The 16,314-nt window shown below is 46.7% G+C and overlaps 2 pseudogenes; both read left to right on the top strand.

The window, feature by feature from the left end:
• Positions 1–2,463: 2,463 nt before the first annotated feature.
• LOC130298405 (gastrula zinc finger protein XlCGF17.1-like) lies at positions 2,464–6,187 on the top strand (annotated as a pseudogene).
• A 66-nt stretch (positions 6,188–6,253) lies between these two features.
• Positions 6,254–16,314, top strand: part of LOC130306824 (uncharacterized) — a 77,673-nt pseudogene continuing 67,612 nt past the window's right edge.

Here is a 16,314-nt window from a genome sequence, read left to right as displayed (position 1 = left end):
TGAAAGAGGTTTTGTAAAATAGGGATCAGCCTCTCCTCATTCATCCTGGACCAGTCCCCAATCATGCCATCTAACCCCGGGGTCTTCCCTGGCTGCAGGGAAGAAATAGCCATTGAAATTTCATCATCTGAAAAGGGGGCATCCAAAGCATCTGCCTGTCAACTAATCTCTTCTGAACCCTCTACTTTTGAAGGATCACGAGAGCTCTCTGGGCCTTCAACCATTCCCGTTCCAACATTTGGGGACGGGTCCCTCACTACCTCTGCCTCCAAAACCCCTATCTCAGTTTGCAACGCTCATTCTCTAAGTGCATATGCCCACCCTCTCTGGCCTGACACCCCCCCCCACAAAGGCCCCCCCGAACATGGGCTTTATAGGCATCCCATTGCATCAGTACATCCGGGTGGGATCTATTATGTTCCCAGAAAGAATTGTGGGCTTCTAACAATGAGACCGTCACCACCTCCTCCTGTAACCAACCGGGATGCATCCGCCACACCTTGGAGGAGGGACGAGGGCCTAGATCTAGAGAAATTAAGAGCGCTGAGTGGTCAGAGATCCCCCTAACGGTGTACACAGCATCACTCACCAGAGGCATAAGATCAGAGGAGGCAAAGGCCAAATCAATCCTGGAGAATGACTTATGCACTGCTGAATAAAAGGAGAATACCGGGTCAGACGGATGCTTCCAGCACCAAACCTCAGTAAGGGACAACGTTGAACTCCAGCTATCTAGACCAGAGTAGCATGAATCTGCAGCACCAGTGCGATCGACACGTGGATCCGGGACCGTATTGAAGTCACCTATAAGGAGAACCGGTAGAGAGGGAAACTTAAGCAATTTAGACGTGATACATTCTAAGGTCTCTACACGGAAAGGAGGAGGGACATAAACGGACACTAAAAGAAAATTAAAGGCATGGAGGGAGCACTGGATAATTACAAACCTCCCAAAATGATCGCAAGCTACTTGATTAATGACTAAGGGAAGGGATTTAGTAGGCAATATAGAGACTCCCCTTGCAGAGGAGGAATAAGTAGAGTGATACCCACTGGCTATCCAAGCCATCTTCAAGGCTAGAATCTTCTGACCAGTTAAATGAGTTTCCTGGACACAAATAAGATGAGGGGACTGTTTTTTTTTAAATAAAATCCAAGCACAATGCCCATTTAAATTTAGAATTAAGGCCCCTCACATTCCAGCTCATAATTCTAAGGGACCCCATTATGGACAAATAGCAAACGCAATCGGCAGAAGAAGTACCTGACAGAAATTCACCCTCTCTCCATACCAGAGAGGCAGCGCATACAAACCGTCTTACGTGGACCAGCATACCGCCACACAGGAGACTCCGGGAGTGCACCCCTAGCATACCGGAAACAAGACATAGGACTAGACAGACAAACAAAGAAAACAAACAGAAAAACAAAAAGAAAAACAATGCAGAACAAATGCATCCCCAACAATCCCTGTCTAACACTAAACTTGTGCAGACCTAGACCCTGAAACACTAAACTAACAGAGGTGGCAAGAGTACAAGCGACCCAAATGGACCCACGCCCCCCCCCCCCACCAACCCAACCCCACTAACTAAGTAACTCGGGCAAACTCACCCCTACAACAGGTCCACCAAGGTGGAAGAGAGAGAGCCAGGATGCAGTGCAGAAGTCCAAATTCAGGCCCAGGGGGAGGCTAACCTAACCCCTAGCAGTTAACTAGCAATTAACTAACTAACTGAGAAGCATGGGAGAGACCAACAGCAGCATGCAGTGCAAAGTTCAGTCTGGAGGAGCCGCAGCAGGAGCCTCAGGGGCGGCATCCACCCACTGCAGAGCCTCCGCTGGAGAGGTGAAGAATCTAGTGGTAGTCCCATCAACCACCCGGAGGCGAGCTGGAAACAACATGGCATATCTGTATCCTTTAGTGCTGAGTCGGAGGCGACTGTCAAAGCGCACCTCTCCTTTAATACGCACGGCTCTCAGGATAGCGTCTCTATCTCTATAGTGAAGAAGCCCTCGAAGGGGGGGTCTAGCCGGAACTCGCTGCGCCCTCTTCACGGTAAAGTAAGGTGAAAAGGTGTCCGGCGGTAGAATTTCCTTCAACCACTTCTCCAGGAAGGCCACAGGATCCGAATACTCTGCTCTTTCAGGTAGGCCCACCAGACGGATATAATTGCGCCTGAGCCTATTTTCTAGGTCGTCTGCTCTATCCAGCACCATCTTAATTTGTCGTTGCATAGCAGACAATTGTGCAGGAATGGGTTGAATAGCATCCTCAATAGTAGAAACTCGGCGTTCCACCTCCCCTGTACGTTCACAGAGTTTTTGAGTCTCATGACGCAGGATAACAAAGTCTTGTCTGAGTTCATCGACCTAGGAAACTATCATGGTTTGGCAAGAGGTGAATGCTGTCAGCAACCGGTCAAACTTTTGATCCACAGATTCCGCTGGGCCGGAGGAGTGAGTCGGGGTGCCACATTGCCCAGAACCAGGAGATCCAGAGAACATTGGAGGAGAAGGAACCGGAGAAGATCCATCCATACCATCCATAGGTCTGGGGGCCTGAGATGAGTACTTAGAGACCAGCGGGGTAGGTACACAGGAGTCCTGTCTTGCCTGAGCATCAGCCTCTGTAGATTGCCTCACAGCCTCATCTGAATGTTTAAGTTTCTTGTTGCGCCCCTTCGAACCCCCCATACTCCGCAGCACTGTAAGCACCACAAAGTCCAGCAACCAGGGCGGAAGGGGCAAAGCAGGAGAAGCACTATAAGTCCCAGCAACGCACACAGTCTGATTATGAGATGTAGAGAAGCAGCACTGCAGCAGGCAGCAGAGAGAGACAGCAAGGCAAGCACCACAAGTTCCAGCAGCTCCACCAGCAGAAAAGTAGAGTCACAGGGGTACTCCACACAAGCAACTTCAGGAGGTAAGGCACCACAAGTCCCAGCAGTAGGTAGGAGCCAGGAGAAACAGGAACCCACCTCAGGTCCAGAGCATATGTTCAGCCCCACAGTTCCCTCAGCTCTCCCGGGGGCACACAGCAGATGCAGCAGGCAGACGTGCCCCTACAGCAGTGCAGGGCACCACAAGTCCCAGCAGCTCCTCAGAGCACCAGTAGTAGCTATCCAGAGGGCACTGGGAGACCAATCTATGTCCAGGCAGGTATTCAGGGCCCCATATGTATCCAGAGTCCCCACTCCTCACCCACTGGCAGCCCGCTGTTCAGGCTGGACCGCGGGAGTCGCTATGGTGACTGGAGGCCACGCAATGAAGCAGGGGGATAATGGCCGCCGCTCCCAGGGAAAGTACCAGGTGAAAGTAAGTCCCGGGCCCTGACCGATCCTCTCCCGGGCCTCACCACTCCTCCGCTGGCACCCGCTGCTCCTCTCCAGCACCGCGCCTCACCTCCGTGACCTCCGGCACCACTACAGCAGTCTTCCCGCCACCACAGCCTCTCCGCTCCCCAGCCAGCGCCGCCAGCAGTACCCGGACCGCACCGGACACAGCCCTGGAGTTCGCACAGGACCCGGGGTCTAGGCAGGTGAGATGGGTGTCAGGATAATCAGGGATTCAGGGTGAGTAGAGCCGGGCTAGCTGGAGCACTGTAAAGTGCGACCGCTTAGCTCTCCATCCAGGCCACACCCCTTATTGGGATATTTTTGATGGGTTGGCCTCTGATATTTTCCCTCCCCTGGGGGATATTGTCCCTGTGTGATATTCTTATACATGGATATGAGTCTGTTATTTATCATTGTTTTGTTATTGTTTCCTTTGGAAAACTTTAATAAAAACAGATTTACCATAAAGATGTATGGAGAGGGCTGCCTCTAATAGTTGGCACGAGGGGCGTCCACTAATGCCGGCTATTAACCATTTAGATGTCGTTGTCAAAGCGTTTTTTATTTGGTCACATCCATGAAAAACAATGGAATAAAAAGCAATCGAAATGTCCCATCTATCCCCAAAATAGGAGAGATAAATACCAAAAATGTGCCCTAACTCCAACCCCATACACCAAAAAAGTTATAGGGGTCAGAATGTGGCAATTTACAGCTGTTTTGTGTTTTTTTGGGGGTAATTTTTTTTCAAAAGTATCAAAACATAACTAAAACTAAACAAATTGGGTATTAATGTGATCGTACCGACCTGATGAATAAAGATAAGATGTCAACAACTGCGCAGTGAATGGCGTAAAAACAACCAACGCCCCAACACTCCCCCAACACCCACCATTTTTTCCATCTCCACCTCACAAACATTTGTTCTGGTTTTTTTGGTATGTATTATGGTGATACAAATTGTATTGTTACAACATAAAATTTAACCCACAAAAAAGCCCTAATATGGCTCTATAGATAAAGATTAATAACATTTTATGGCTCTTAGAAAGACATGGAAAAAACTAAAATGCTGGTCGGTAAGAGGCTAATACTAAAAAATAATCTTTTATTCTTGGCAGATTCTTGTACCGGGAGATCAGAGGAGAATCTTATATCTTCAGATTATAAAGCAGATGATGATATCACACAAGATACATATGAAGAACATTCCATTATCCCAGATACACCCTCAGCCCTTCACAGCCAAGATCTCTCATCTCATCCTTATATACAGGTCCTGTCTTCTCAGTCATCACAGGATGTTATGCAAAATAAGAAAAAGCCATTTTCATGTTCAGAATGTGGGAAATATTTTATTCAGAAATCACATCTTATTACACATCAAAGAACTCACACAGGGGAGAAGCCGTTTTCATGTTCCGAATGTGAAAAAAGTTTTACTGACAAATCAAATTTTGTTCAGCATCAGAGAATTCACACAGGAGAAAAGCTATTTTCATGTTCCGAATGTGGAAAATGTTTTACTCAGAAATCGGATCTTATTAGACATGAAAGAACTCACACAGGTGAAAAACCATTTTCATGTTCAGAATGTGGGAAATGTTGTACTCAGAAATCAGATCTTATTAAACATCAAAGAACTCACACAGGGGAGAAGCCATTTTCATGTGCAGAATGTGGGAAATATTTTATTCAGAAATCACATCTTATTACACATCAAAGAACTCACACAGGGGAGAAGCCGTTTTCATGTTTCGAATGTGAAAAAAGTTTTACTGACAAATCAAATTTTGTTCTACATCAGAGAACTCACACAGGAGAGAAGCTATTTTCATGTTCCGAATGTGGAAAATGTTTTACTCAGAAATCAGATCTTATTAGACATCAAAGAACTCACACAGGAGAAAAACCATTTTCATGTTCAGAATGTGGGAAATGTTGTACTCAGAAATCAGATCTTATTAAACATCAAAGAACTCACACAGGGGAGAAGCCATTTTCATGTTCAGAATGTGGGAAATGTTTTACTCATAAATCAGATCTTATTAAACATCAAAGAACTCACACAGGGGAGAAGCCATTTTAATGTGCAGAATGTGGGTAATATTTTATTCAGAAATCAAATCTTATTACACATCAAAGAACTCACACAGGGGAGAAGCCGTTTTCATGTTCCGAATGTGGAAAAAGTTTTACTGTACTGGACTTCCTTGGAGACCTTCGTCCGTTCCTCCGTCTATTCGTGTCCTCCTTCAGCCGGGCTTGGTCTGGTTTGGCCCCGCCTACTTCCTTAGTTCTCTCAGCTTTGAAGTCTTGAACTTATATACCAGTTATTATGTGTTCTAGACCCCCTCTCATGTGTGCTGGGCCCCTCTTCACTAAATAGGCTGCTGGGGGGCACGTTGGATGGACAACAGGGAATGTGCTGCCCCTTTCTATCTGGCCACAGGTGGAAACACGGAGGGGGCTATAGCCCTTACAAGGTGGGGAAAAAAAAAAAAAAGGAAATTACATTTAAAAGAATTAATTTACATATTTAAATATAATAAAAAGCTCCTCCTCTCAGCCTCTGCATTTAGCCGACCCCACAATCTGTCTGTTAACCCCTTATGGTCCGCCAAATTTTGCAAATCAAAACGGTGTTGCTTTATGCATTAATAATTAATAAATTCCGAGATAGTTTTTTTGTGACATATTTTACTTTAACATAGTGGTAAATTTTTGTTGATCCTTGTATCATTTCTTTGTAAAAAATTCAAAAATTTCATGAAAAAATTGAAACATCTGCATTTTTGTAAATTAGAAATTCTCTGCTTGTAAGGACAAGAAACATGGCAAATAAATTATATATTCATTCATATATACAATATGTTTACTTTATGTTGCATCATATAGTGGACATGTTTTTAATTTTTTTGTTCAAGTGTAGTTTAGTGTACAAAACTATGAAAAAGCATCATGAAACCCAGGAGTAAGAAGCAAATACATTCAAGCAAGTATGTAACACATAATACGATATGAGCAGGAACATAGCAAAACCTCAGGAACTACACAGTCACAACAATGGCGGAAATATCACCAGTGGGGAATAGGGTTATAACAGTAGAAAACTCAACAGAAGGGCGGTACTTCCCACTAATAGTATGATCCTAGCACATCGAACCTGGCGAGGCAACTAAGGTCAAGTAACACAAAGTGAACGACACAAAATACAGAAAATAGACAAAACATACGACAGAGAGGGGAGGAAAGAGGGAGTACAGGTCAGGGGGGATCTCCATCAAAGAAGCGGTCCCATGGGTCCCAGATGTCAGAGAATGCTGCACCTGTATTGTTCCGGGAGGCTGTGAGTGATTCCAGGGATCGGATCTCCTGTATACAGGCCTGGAGGTCGTGCATCAATGGAGGAGCAGTTTGCTTCCAAAATTTCTATATTTGGCCGGGTTCACACTGTGGAATCACCAGACAGAATTTCTGTCAGAGATCTCGCAGGCGGCACTAGGACCATGCGGACTGCATTTCCGTCCCCATAGACGGCAATGTGTTTCTGAGCGGGTCTGCAGGGTGAACCTGGTCTTAGGGTCTATTCACACGTCAGAATTTCTACTTGCAGATTTCCGCCCTAAATTAACGCCCATAAACTTTTATGGGATTCCGTACTCCCATTCACCCTTCTGAATTTCCGCTTGCAGAACCAAAATATATGGTAGGTGGACCCTATTCTGTGCCAGATGTTTCCATTTTCCATGTCCCCACAAAGAACGAACACATTCATTCTTTGTGCGGAGACCATACGGAATTCATAGCCGTCTATGAAAAGGTGCATTCAAGATTATGTATATGAAAATAATGGAGCTGCTCAGTCTAGAGCTCAACTGGTCACATGACTATAGGGAGCGAGTGAAGGGATCTACAACATCCGCATAGAAGAAGAGTACCTCACCCCCCCACCATTTCTGAAGTCAGACCAGCAGGCAGCTCCGGATGATAAGACAGCGGAGATGAGGGAGAGAAGAGCTTAAACATACACCACAGTAACCCCAAATATACTTGGAAACGGCCATGGGGCCCAGGAGGGGTCCTGGAGAGGCTGTCAGTGGGAAGAGGACCACAGAAAAGAGTTTGGGTGGATAGGAGCTAGCCAGAGCTTCTCGATCTCCATTCATTTACTATATGTATGGTACGTAGACCAGGCGAGCAGATGAAGAGGTGTGCAGCCATGTAATATTTGGTTATGTCAGGTACTGGCAGCCACCCCCATAGACTTATCCGCCATCATCACTAGGGGTGTGAATCGCCAAGAATTTGGCGATTCGATTCGCGATACCAGTGTGGCGATTCGATATATCCCGATATATCGCGATACCGTCTAGGTGACGATACATCGCCCGTCTGGGAGCATTCATAGATCCCAATAGACGCCGCTGTCAGCTTTGACAGCGGCGATCTAGTACTCCGGTGCTCACTTTTCTCATGTTATCCCGTCCGGGCTGCAAAATAAAAGAAAACGCACTTAATCTTACCTGCCAACGAGCCCCCGGAGCTCCGGTACAGGTGTTGGGTCCCCGGGCTGTATTCTTCTTACTTCCTGTTAGCCCGGCACATCACATGGAGCTACAGCCTATCACCAGCAGAGGCGGGACATCGCTGCGGCCAGTGATAGGCTGAAGCTCCGTGTGACGTGCCGGGCTAACAGGAAGTAAGAAGAATACAGCCCGGGGACCGAACACCTGTACCGGAGCTCCGGGGGCTCGTTGGCAGGTAAGATAAAGTGCGTTTTCTTTTATTTTGCAGCCCGGACGGGATAACATGAGAAAAGTGTGCACCGGAGTACTCCTTTAATAGCCAGCCGCGGCGATCGCCGCATGCTGGCTATTAGCGGCGGCCCCCGGCTACTAAAATCAGCCGGGGGTCGCATAGTACGGAGCGGGCACGAGTCGGAGCCCGCTCCATACACCCAGAGCGACGCAGTGTCAGATCCGGCCTGCCCGGCTCCACAAATGTGGAACTTTTATCTCCTGATGCCCAGGACATGCTGTTCCGGGCGTCAGGAGATAAAAATTCCACATCCCTAAAAGAATCGATTCAAGAATATTTTGAATCGATTCAGTATCGGCAAATGAAAAAATCGCGATTATCGCGAAAATCGATTTTTTCTTACATCCCTAATCATCACTAACATAGGCAATGGGTCAGAGAGCGGGTCAGGATGAGGAGGACGTCATCAGCAAATAGGTAGATTTTGAATTCCCTGTCGTGCAACAGGAGACCAGAGATGCTCGGGGGTTCAATCCAGAGTACAAAAATTTGTTGGGACAGTGGACACCCCTGGCAAGTCCTGTTGAAGACAGGTAAACTAGCAGTTGTCATATGGGGGACTGACTCCGCCAAAAGTGACTTCTCCTTCCGGATGACAAGCCCCAGGATATCACAAGCAATATCCCCAGGCAGAACTAGAGATTATTGCATCCTTGTACCCAAAGAACCAGGCAACACCAGTCTTCAGGTATAAAATCAGAACTCTTTATTGTGGAACAAGTGTCTTCTTTTATAGGAGGGACATCACAGGGGGAAGGGTCAGTGAAGACAATACAGGTGACAGTGAGTCTGGGAGATAATCCAATAAAGGTGATTAGCTCTCCCTATACAGTGCCTTGAGTGCAAAAGGTGGAGGTGTGCAGAAGTTGGACTGTGTGCAAAAAGGAGAAGCATGTATAGAATTAGTGCATTGTACAAAAGGTGAACCGTGTGCAAAAAGTGGACTGTGTGCAAAATGTGAACCATGTGCAAAAGGTGTATTGTGTAAAGGAGGTGGACAGTGTGCAAATGTTCGACAGGGTGCAAAAGGTAGACCATGTGCAAAAAGGTGTATTGTGCACAGAAAGTGGACCGTGTGCAGAAAGTGTATGAAAACAGTAAATAAAAGTAGTAAATGAAGAAAAAAGGTGTCCTGCACTCACCGCTTCAGTCCAGGTAATCCTGCTCCCATCTCGGGTCACGACTCGAACACGGAGGACATGGGTAGTGGAGCGCTCCACTACCCATGTCCTCCGTGTTCGAGTCGTGACCCGAGATGGGAGCAGGATTACCTGGACTGAAGCGGTGAGTGCAGGACACCTTTTTTCTTCATTTACTACTATTTGGTGACTACAGTCTTTATTGTCCTAGCACCTCCGTTGCCAGGGTGGATTTCCAGACTAGCGGGACGCCGTCTCCATCTCGTGGTCTTAGGAGGCCTAAGGTATCGGTGCCACTGTTGTTTCTTGTTTACTTTTAGTAAATAAAAGTATTTTAAGTCTGAGCTTTATGTCACTGGACAACATCAACTGAGGGGTACAAATAGTGATGTCCTAAAGTCCATCCAAGTGGGTAGGGTGACTCTAGGATCCATCACAGGGGAGTTTGATGGAAGTCACTGGGTTCGAATAAGGTCCCCTCAGCCCAGGTGAGTGCCCTAATGGCAGGGATTTAAGCACTTCCATGACCCCCTTCAGAGATTATTAGAATTTTAATAGACTCCCAATCCGCCAAAGAGAGAACTGGCAGGGGACAGTCGGAGAGGAAGGATTGTAAAGCCGCACCATGCTCAGCCAGGTCAGATGGGAGGGAATATAATTTAGAGTAGTAGTCTAAAAAGATCTTGGAGATGTCTCCTGGATGATAACAGACATCCTGAGGTATCTTTCAATGCAGAGGGAGACTAAGCCGCGGTGCGCTCCCAGAGACTGCAAGCAAGGTGTGGGCCTTGTTACCCTTCTGTAAAACCGCTGTTTAGAATAAAAGCGGAGTCGCCTCACTTTTTGGAGAGTGAAGTCTCCTAGGTGAGCCCCAGCTGCTACCAGCTTCCTCAGCAGTGAAAGAGAAGGGGCGGACACCATAGCCACTTCCAGTCTCCCTTTCTCCACTTTAAGCTCCTGGGCCTGGACAAAAGCGTATTTCCTAAGTGGGGAAGCCAGAGCGTTACAGTGGCCCCAGACCACCACATTACGGGCTTCCCAGAGGGTAGCCAGGGAAGTAACAGTGCCGTCATAAGGTGTAAAATACTCGCAGATACAGGACTAAATCGATTCCCAGAAAGGCGGTGACTTGAGGAGAGACTCATTGAGGCACCAATGGCATCTTCATGAGGGAGAGGATTGCAAGGAGAAGGAGACAACCACCAGGCCATGGTCCAACCAGGATGTAGGATCCATGAAGGCACTGGAGAGTATGCAGACCGCTGGGACATTACCAAAAAATAAAAATCTATGCGGGTATAGGACTGATAAGGATGGGATAAAAAAAAGAAGAGTGGACTTACGGTTCCGGCTTCACGCGATAGAGACGTGGTTAGGAGCGGCTCCGTTCCTGAAAGCTGTGCCCGAGCCTTTTTCACCCGCAGACTGAATCTCCACCGCCCCCAGCTATCGCGGCTACATCTGGGGTGTGCATGGATCATTATCTACTGCGAACGGGCACCAAGAACCGGCAGAAAGACGGCAGGCTCTCCCCTGAGCGCCGCAGCCAGAGAACCAACATGGCGGATTCCCACCGCTCCGAGCAGAACATCTTCACCGGGAAGCGGGCATCCTGAGGGGGAGACGGAGGGCACAGATAAGGACTTTCCAAACATTGACTACGACCGGCTGGCAGAGGCAATGGCTAAACATATGGCGCCTAGAGTGCGGGAGATTCTGGAGGTAGCAGTACAAACATCTTTGCAAGACATGCATAGTGTAACGGCACAACATGGCGAGAGGCTGACTGACCTGGAGTCACGAGTACTCACATTGGAAGATACTGGGGTTCACTCCGGCCCTAAAGGTACTGGCTCTTGAATCTGACCCCGATCAATAGGAGGGCGGGTTGATAGATAAGTTCAGTTAGATTGCCGAGGGTAGCTTGTTATGACTGCTAAGAAGGGGAGGGGTTTGGAGAGGTTACAAGAGGGGGGGAGCGAGGTAAGGGGTAAGAGGTAAGGGTAGCAGTTGCTTAATATCATACCTCAGTACAGCCGTAGAGAGGAAGTTACACTAGCTCTGCTCAGATGGGGGGGGGGGGAGGACATCTTACCAAGTTAGGTGTTGTTTGTCGAGGAGGGGGGAAGGGGTCTTGTCTAGGAAGCGTCTGCTTTCTATGTCCTTTCTGTCTACTAATATGTTGCATGCAGGGACGGGGTCGCCCCTTACTTGGAGGGATTGTGGTTATTATAGATGTTGCAATTGTCGTATGGGAATATGGAGGTCCAGAGAGCAGAATGGCTGCGGAGGGTAGATATCACTGCCTCCGAGCATGCTCATTTTTTTGATGTTGGGTGGGATATTTTCTTGTTTTGTTTGGGGAGGAGGGAAGGGGCTAATGATGTACGCTACTCATGTATCTTTTGTTCTGTTTACTCATCATTTTTCTCGCTTTCTACTAAGTGTACGGCCACAACTTACAACCACTTCATGTGGATTGTATCTTGGAACGTGAAGGGTCTCCGGTCTCCCCACAAAAGAGGTATGGTCCTGAGGCATCTTAAACGGATATCGCCCGATGTAGTACTATTGCAGGAAACCCACCTGGGTCAGGAAGACTTTGGCAGAATGAAGAAGTGGTGGGTCGGGCGGATGGAAGGGTCACCGGCAGTAGGTAGGACGGCAGGGGTCCTGATCCTTTTTCATAAAAACTTCCAAGGGGAACTTTCAGAGGTTTGGTCGGATGGGGAGGGACGGCTGTGTAGTGTGAGGATTAGGACAGCGTCTGAGGATATTCATTTATTTAATATCTATGGCACACACGTAGGAGGGGGTAAGTTTTATGCTGTATTGGCAGGTAGGGTCATGGCGAGCACGGGTGGTCAGAAAATTGTGATGGGAGATTTCAATTCGGTACCTAACCCAGTAGAGGACAGGAGGAATAATAGTAGGCCAGTGGTACCTCCTAGAAGTGGCGATTCAGTCCTGGACCGGTGGTCCAATCAGACTCATTTAGAAGATTGTTGGAGGGTGCATCTTCCGGAGGCTCGAGAGTTCAGCCATTATTCTCACTCCCAGGATTCCTGGTCCAGGATTGGTCCAAAGTAATGAAAATCAGTTATGAAGACTTGGGAATTTCAGATCACGCCCCCCTGCTAATGTGTCTTTATGATAGAATCCCTATGGGATCTGACATTCTTTGGAGATTCCCAGTAGGCTTAGCGAGAGATGAGCAATTTCATTCACTGTTAAAAGGGTGGTGGATGGAATACGCCCGGGATAATGCCCAACATGTGAATTCCCCACAGTTGTATTGGAATACTGCAAAGGTGGTCTTGAGTGGATAGTGGCATATGTGAATTCACTGAAGAATAAGACTAAACATCAGATCCATCAATTAGGTCTTGCACTGAGGAAAGCTTATACACTGTTTGAGGAAGCCCCTACACTCATGCATAAGCAGGCCTGGGTAGCGGCAAAGTCTGCATATGAAGCGTGGGTGGAAAATTTACATAGATCCCATTTTGAGGCTTCCCTCTTTAAATACGGAAATAAGCCCGGACGCCTCCTGGCCAGATTTGCTAAGGGCAATCTTCCGGCTACATTCATTCCGCGTTTTAAAAGATAGGGTGGGTCGGTCACACACAGAGCCAAAAAAAATAAATGAAATTCTGAAGGATTTCTTTGGAGACCTCTACTCCCATACTCAGAATGACACTCCACCGGCCCGAGACTGGTTGTCTTTGGCAAATCTCCCTCATTTAGACAAAGATGATAGGGCCAGATTAAATGCACCGGTGACTATAGAGGAACTGGAAAGAGTGGTGAAGGGCCTGAAGCCACAGAAGGCGCGGGGCCCTGATGGGTATTCCGACCCGGAGATTTCTCACACTTTATTGTCCTTATACAATACTTACCTGACAGGCGCACACATACCCATGGACTCAAATACAGCCTATATAAAGGTGCTCCCTAAGCCGGGGAAGGACCTTATCCGGCCGGAAGGGTATCGGCCCATCTCGTTGATCAATTTAGATATAAAGTTGATCTCCAACATCAGGGCAGACCATTTAGCGATGATTCTTCCGAGAATCATCTCTCCAAACCAAGTGGGTTTTATTCAGGGGAGGTCGGCAGTTGCAAACTTACGTAAAGTGGCGGCAGTGTTCGACGAATTACAAGTCAGACCAGATGTGCACCCCTCCCCAGCCATCCTCTCAATCGATGCGGAGAAAGCATTTGATAACGTGGTATGGGGATGGCTGTGGAGGGTTCTGGGTCTTATGGGTTTTGGGGGCCCTTTTTACAGTATTTGCAGACGCTGTACATGACCCCGGTAGCCAGGATCCATACCCCAGGGTTCATATCGCCGGCTTTTACTCTGCAGAAGGGGACCAGACAGGGGTGCCCGTTATCACCATTGCTTTTCAATCTAGCTATGGAACCCGTCTAGAGTTCTTGCTTCAGCACTGGACATCCAGGGAATTCCTATAGGTATGTCGGCTGTTAAGGTAGCCCTTTTTGTGGATGACCTGCTGCTACTCCTGGCCAACCCTGAGAGAGATCTGATTACGGTTATGGAGTACCTAGAAGACTATGGGCTAGTGTCTGGCTTTCGGATCAACGTCTCCAAGAGTACTCTCTTGGATCTCTCGGCTAGGAATAGTGGAATGTCGTAAGCATATAAAGATGTTCCCATACAAGTAACAAGGACTTCACTGAAATATCTGGGTATTTGGATAGACAGGACCCCGAAGTCCCTATATTCTTTGAATTACCCCCCTTTGATACAGCGCATTTGTTCAGAGCTGGAAGGGTGGAAATCGTTACCTCTGCCTTTCTTGGCGCGTTGCCATTTGCTAAAAATGATGAGCTTTGCGAAGCTGTTATATCCTATGCAGACTATTCCAGTCCTAATCAAGCGCTCAGATGTAACGAAACTGAACTCAGTATTTACAAAATGTATTTGGGCGGGACACAGACCGCGTATCGCCCTCAGTAAACTGATGCTACCTAGGGATAAAGAGGGGGTCAGATTCCATGATCTCCGACATTATAACATGACGTGTCTCTGTACATTACACATATACAGCTCTACTGTGTACACATACAGCTCAGCTACATGTACATTACACATATACAGCTCTACTGTGTACGCATACAGCTCAGCTACATGTACATTACACATATACAGCCCTACTGTGTACGCATACAGCTCAGCTACATGTACATTACACATATACAGCTCTACTGTGTACACATACAGCTCAGCTACATGCACATTACACATATACAGCTCTACTGTGTACACATACAGCTCAGCTACATGTACATTACACATATACAGCTCTACTGTGTACACATACAGCCCAGCTACATGCACATTACACATATACAGCTCTACTGTGTACACATACAGCCCAGCTACATGCACATTACACATATACAGCTCTACTGTGTACACATACAGCTCAGCTACATGCACATTACACATATACAGCTCTACTGTGTACACATACAGCCCAGCTACATGCACATTACACATATACAGCTCTACTGTGTACACATACAGCTCAGCTACATGCACATTACACATATACAGCTCTACTGTGTACACATACAGCTCAGCTACATGCACATTACACATATACAGCTCTACTGTGTACATTACACATATACAGCTCTACTGTGTACACATACAGCTCAGCTACATGTACATTACACATATGCAGCTCTACTGTGTACACATACAGGTCAGCTACATGTACATTACACATATACAGCTCTACTGTGTACACATACAGCTCAGCTACATGCACATTACACATATACAGCTCTACTGTGTACACATACAGCTCAGCTACATGCACATTACACATATACAGCTCTACTGTGTACACATACAGCTCAGCTACATGCACATTACACATATACAGCTCTACTGTGTACACATACAGCCCAGCTACATGCACATTACACATATACAGCTCTACTGTGTACACATACAGCTCAGCTACATGCACATTACACATATACAGCACTACTGTGTACACATACAGCTCAGCTACATGTACATTACACATATAAAGCTCTACTGTGTACACATACAGCTCAGCTACATGTACATTACACATATACAGCTCTACTGTGTACACATCCAGCTCAGCTACATGTACATTACACATATACAGCTCTACTGTGTACACATCCAGCTCAGCTACATGTACATTACACATATACAGCTCTACTGTGTACACATCCAGCTCAGCTACATGTACATTACACATATACAGCTCTACTGTGTACACATCCAGCTCAGCTACATGTACACTACACATATACAGCTCTACTGTGTACACATACAGCTCAGCTACATGTACATTACACATATACAGCTCTACTGTGTACACATACAGCTCAGCTACATGCACATTACACATATACAGCTCTACTGTGTACACATACAGCTCAGCTACATGCACATTACACATATACAGCTCTACTGTGTACACATACAGCTCAGCTACATGTACATTACACATATACAGCTCTACTGTGTACACATACAGCTCAGCTACATGTACATTACACATATACAGCTCTACTGTGTACACATACAGCTCAGCTACATGTACATTACACATATACAGCTCTACTGTGTACACATACAGCTCAGCTACATGCACATTACACATATACAGCTCTACTGTGTACACATACAGCTCAGTTACATGTACATTACACATATACAGCTCTACTGTGTACACATACAGCTCAGCTACATGCACATTACACATATACAGCTCTACTGTGTACACATACAGCTCAGCTACATGCACATTACACACAGCTCTGCTGCAGACATATATAACACACACATACACAGCTCTGCACCACGCACATCACACACACACAGCTCTGCTGCATACACATAACTTCAGCTCATCCAGCAGCGATCACAACCAGCACAGCAGAGTCCTGCATACACTGAGCAGATGAGCCTAGAGCAGCAGCCCCTGATCATGTGACTCCTC

Source organism: Hyla sarda, chromosome 1 (genome assembly GCF_029499605.1).
Source record: "Hyla sarda isolate aHylSar1 chromosome 1, aHylSar1.hap1, whole genome shotgun sequence".
Taxonomy (NCBI): domain Eukaryota; kingdom Metazoa; phylum Chordata; class Amphibia; order Anura; family Hylidae; genus Hyla; species Hyla sarda.
This window is presented reverse-complemented; position numbering and strand designations above follow the sequence as displayed.